The 5,111-nt window shown below is 44.4% G+C and overlaps 1 protein-coding gene across 1 annotated transcript in view; it reads left to right on the top strand.

Annotated features, from left to right (window-relative positions):
- Window positions 1-5,111, top strand: part of ASB13 (ankyrin repeat and SOCS box containing 13) — a 300,312-nt gene that overhangs the window by 267,040 nt on the left and 28,161 nt on the right. The gene's annotated exons all lie outside the window — the stretch shown is intronic.

Raw genomic sequence — 5,111 nt, forward strand, 5'->3', positions numbered from 1 at the left:
AATTACATTTTGGGTTTTGAGCATAGTAGTCACATGAGCTGATGTTTTTTGAAAAGTCACTTTGTAGAGGAGCAAGATGGCAGATGAGTAGGTGGACGTGGAGTACATCTCTCTCCTCGGATACATCAGGAATACAACTTCAGACACAGAAGTGCATACAGAACACCAGCTGAGAGCAGACAGGAGGACCTGACCAGCAGAAAAGAATATATGGAACCACACAAAACTCCATAGGACAAAGGAACTAAGGGGAAAACCTGGAGTGTTAGTAGGACTGGACCTGCCCTCAGCGCGTGGGAGAACTGAAGCAGGAGTCCAATCCCCACAGCGGGGCAATTGTCTGAGTCAGAGGAGAAACGTTTAAGGCTGAGTGTGAAATAGTTGATCTGTGGCAGCCTGAATAGAATGAGAATCAGACAGTTCTTGCTGCAGACATACACACTCCGGACAGGGATGCAAGTCCCCTAGAAGGCACAGTGGCTGGGAGCTGGAGCTTAGGGATTGTGGAGCAATCCCAGGGCAAGGGCTGCTGTGGAGAGACGGATGAGGAGATGTGAGGGAGGAGACTGTGGTGGGAAATGCCTGTGGAGGAAAGCCAGGCAGACATGGAAGCAAGGAGATACTGCTGAGTCACGCGTAGGGGATGGAGCCATCACCATAGCCTCACTCCCCACACACCAGCATGCACAGCTGAACAATAGAGAGGCTGACCCATCAAGCACCTGAGGCAGGGACCTACAGAGGAGGACCCCACGCAGAGTGCCCCTTTAAGTGCCTGATTGCTGATCTACAGAGTAGGACCCCAGCCTGGGGCAGGAAGCGGTGCACTGGGAGGGGGGTCTTCTATGTGTCTGATGCATGGAACAACAGAGAAGGACCCCAGGCAAGGGAGCCCTCTAAGTGCCTGAACCGCGGAGCTATGGGCAAAGACTAGCCGAGAGTCCTTCTGATCGTCAGGTGCCAGAGGCTTGAGAAAAGACTCTGATAGGGCCAATAATCCAGTGGCTGAGGCAGTCCGTAGCCCTGCACACTTGGCGCCACCATGGTCCCCACAACCCAAGCAACTCTGCCACCTTCATGCTCAACCCTCACTGGGGCAGAGCTGTCACAGGCAAAAAAAGTCTTGTGTCTATGCATATGGGGTCCCTTTAGTCATGTCCATCTCTCTGTGACCCTGCGGACTGTGGCCTGCCAGGCTTTTCTATCAGCAGGTTCTCCAGGCAAGAATACTGGAGTGTATTGAACAATACTGGTTGCCATACACATACACATACTGAGACAAACCCTGAGTAGAGTGGGTTCAAGAAATGGCATGAAGAGACCAATGATAGAGTATACACAGTTTTCAAAGACTTTGCTGTATCGAGGACCGCGGAATTGGGCAGTTGCTGAAAAAAGTGGAAAAGGCTCCTAGTTGGGGGAGATGACCACCTGGCTCTGAGGTCAGAGGAACGATCTAGCAGAGGGATGAAAACCTATGATGCGGCAGACGGAGGTGGGTTGACTTGAACCATGTCTGTATTAGTTACTTCTGCTGCTCCAACAAATGGCCAAATTTTGTGGCTTGACACACCAATTTGTTATTTTACATTTGTGGAGGTCAGAAATTCGAAATCAATGGGCTAAAATCAAAGGCCAGCAGGCCTGCATTCTTTTCTGGAAGTTGTAGGGGGCAATCTATTTTATCACCTTTTCCAGCCCCTAGAGAACAGGTCTTGTGTTGTTGGAAGAGGTTGTCTGCTATGACTAGAGTGTTCTCTTGACAGAACTCTGTTAGCCTTTGCCTTGCGTTGTTTGCACTCCAAAGCCAAACTTGCCTGTTACTCCAGGTATCTCTTGACTTCCTACTTTTGGATTTCAGCTCCCTATGATGAAAAGGACATCTTTTTTTGGTGTTAGTTCTAGAAGGTCTTGTAGGTCTTCATAGAACCTTTCAACTTTAGCTTCTTCAGCATTTGTGGTTGGGGCATAGAATTCAATTACTGTGATGTTAAATGATTTCCCTTGGAAGTGAACCAAGATCATTCTGTCATTTTTGAGATTGTACCCAAGCACTGTATTTGGAATCTTTTATTGACTATGAGGGCTTCTCCTTTTACTCTAAGGGATTCTTGCCCACAGTAGTAGATATAATGGTCATCTGAATTAAATTTGCTGTCCATTTGAGTTCACTGATTCCTAAAATGTCCGTGTTTCCTTTTGCAATCTCCTGTTTGTCCACATCCAGTTTATCTGGATTAGAGACCTAACATTCCAGGTTCCTATGCAATATTATTCTTTACAGCATCAGACTTATACTTTCACCAACAGATACCTCTACAACTGGGCATTAATTCTGCTTTGGCACAGCCTCTTGATTCTTTCTGGTGCTATTTCCCCCTCTTCCCTAGTAGCACATTGGGCACCTCCTGACCTGGGGAGTTCATCCTTCAGTGTCATATCTTTTTGGCCTTTTCATTCTGTTCATGGGGTTCTCACAGCAAGAATGCTAAAGTGGTGTTCCATTGCCTTCTCTAGTGAACCACATTTTGCCAGAACTCCCCACCATGACTCGCCCATCTTGGGTGGCCCTGTATAGCATGACTTATAGTTTCATGAGTTACAGAAGACTGTGATCCCATGTGATCATTTTGGTTAGTTTTCTGTGATTGTGTTTTTCATTCTGAGGGCCATAGGATTGAAATTCTTGCTCCTCTGTCTGTCATGTGATGGATTTTCAAGCTTCCTGATGGGAGGTACTGACTGTGGGGAAAACTGAGTCTTACTCTGGTAGGCTGGGTCATGCTCAGTAAATCTTTTATCCAATTTTCTGTTTATAGGTGGGCCTGTATTCCCTCCCTGTAGTAGGAAAATCACTAGACCATTCACATATGACCTAAATAAGATCCCTTATGATGATATAATAGAAATGATTAATAGACTCAAGGGATTAAATTGATAGAGTTCCTGAAACTATGGATGATGTTTGTAACACTGTACAGGAGGTGGTGACCAAACCATCCCAAAGAAAAAGAAATGCAAGAAGGCGCAAAAAGGCTCTCTGAGGAGCCCTTGCAAATAGCTGAGGAAAGAGGAAGTGGGAAAGGCAAATGAGTAAGGGAAAAATATACCCAACTGAGTGCAGAATTCCAAGGAATAGCGAGGAGAGATAAGAAAGCCTTTTTAAGTGAAAATGCAAAGAAATAGACTAAAACAATAGAATTAGAAAGACTAGATGTCTCTTCAAGAAAATTAGAGATACCAAAGGAACTTTTCATGTAAATATGAGCACAATAAAGGAAAGAAATGGTAAGGACCTAATAAAAGCAGAGGAGATGAAAAAGAGGTGCAAGAATACACAGAAGAACGTACAAAAAAGGTCTTAATGACCTGGATAACCACGATGGTGTGGTCACTTACCTCTAGCCAGAATCCTGGAGTGTGAAGTCTAGTCATTCCAAGGAAGCATTACTATGAACAAAGTTAGTGTACATGATGGAATTCTAGCTGAGCTATTTCAAATCCTAAAAGATGATGCTGTTAAAGTGCTGCACTCAATATGCCAGCAAATTTGGAAAGCAAAGCAGTAGCCACAGGACTGGAAAAAGTGAGTTTTTATTCCAATCACAAAAAAGGGCAATGCCAAAGTATGTTCAAACTACTGCATATTGCACTTATTTCACATGCTAGCAAAGTAATGCTCAAAACCCTTCAAGCTAGACTTTAGCAATATGTGAACTGAGAACTTTTACAAGTTGGATTTAGAAAAAGTGGAGGAAGCAATGATCTAATTGCCAATATCTCTTGGATCATAGAAAAAGCAAGGCAATTCCATAAAAACATCTACATCTGCTTCCATGACTGCTTTAAAGTCTTTGACTGTGTGGATCACAACAAGCTGTGGAAAATTCTTAAAGAGATGGGAATAACAGAAAACCTTACCTGCCTCCTGAGAAACCTGTATGCAGGTCAAGAAGCAATAGTTGGAACCAGACATGGAACAATGAACTGGTTTAAGATCAGGAAAGGAGTACATCAAGGCTGTATATTGCCACCCTGCATATTTGACTTATATGTGGAGTACATCAAGCTAAGTGCAGGGTTGGATGAATCACAGGCTGGAATCAAGATTGATGGGAGAAATATCAATAACCTCAGTTATGCAGATAACTTTCGGGCAGAAAGCGAAGTTGAATTAAAGAGCCTCTTGATGAAGGTGGCAGAGGAGAGTGAAAAACTTGGCTTAAATTTCAGCATTCAAGAAAATAAGGTCACTGCAATCAGTCACATCATGTGCGAATGCATGTTAAGTCGCTTCAGTCATGTCTGACTCTTTGCGACCCTATGGACTGTAGCTGGCCAGGCTCCACTGTCCATGGGATTCCCTTAGCAAGAGACTTGAGTGGGTTGGCATGCCCTCCTTCAGGGGATCTTCCTGACCCAGGTGTAAAACCCATGCCACTTATGTCTCCTGCATTGGCAGGTTCTTTACCAGTAGTACCACCTGGAAGCCTATCCAGTCCCATCACTTTATGACAAATAGATGGGGAAAAAATGGAAACAGTGACAGACTTTATATTTTCTTGGGCTCCAATTGCTGTGAACCATGACCACAGCCAGGAAATTAAGACACTTGGTCCTTGGAAAAAAAACTATAACACACCTAGACAGCGTATTAAGCAGAGACATCATTTTGCCCACCAAGTTTCATATAGTCAAAATTATGGTTTTCTCAGTAGTCATGTAGATGTGAGAGTTGGACCATAAAGAAGGCCGAAGAATTGATGCTTTTGAACGGTGGTGTTGGAGAAGATTCAGTCCCTTCAACGGCAAGGAGAACAAAGCAGTCAACCCTACAGGAAAACTACCTTGAATATTCATTGGAAGGACTGATGCTGAAGCTGAAGCTCCAATATTTTTCACCCTAATGCAAAGAGCTGACTCATTGGAAAAGACCCTGATGCAAGAAAGACTGAGGGCAGGAGGAGAAGGGTGCGACAGAGGATGAGCTGGTTTGATGGCATCACTGACTCAATGGACATGAGTTTGAGCAAACCCCAGGAGATAGTGAAGGACAGGGAATCCTTGTGTGTTACAGTCCATGGGGTGCAAAGAGTTGTCCTCGACTATGT

Source organism: Bos javanicus, chromosome 13 (assembly GCF_032452875.1).
Source record: "Bos javanicus breed banteng chromosome 13, ARS-OSU_banteng_1.0, whole genome shotgun sequence".
Lineage (NCBI taxonomy): Eukaryota > Metazoa > Chordata > Mammalia > Artiodactyla > Bovidae > Bos > Bos javanicus.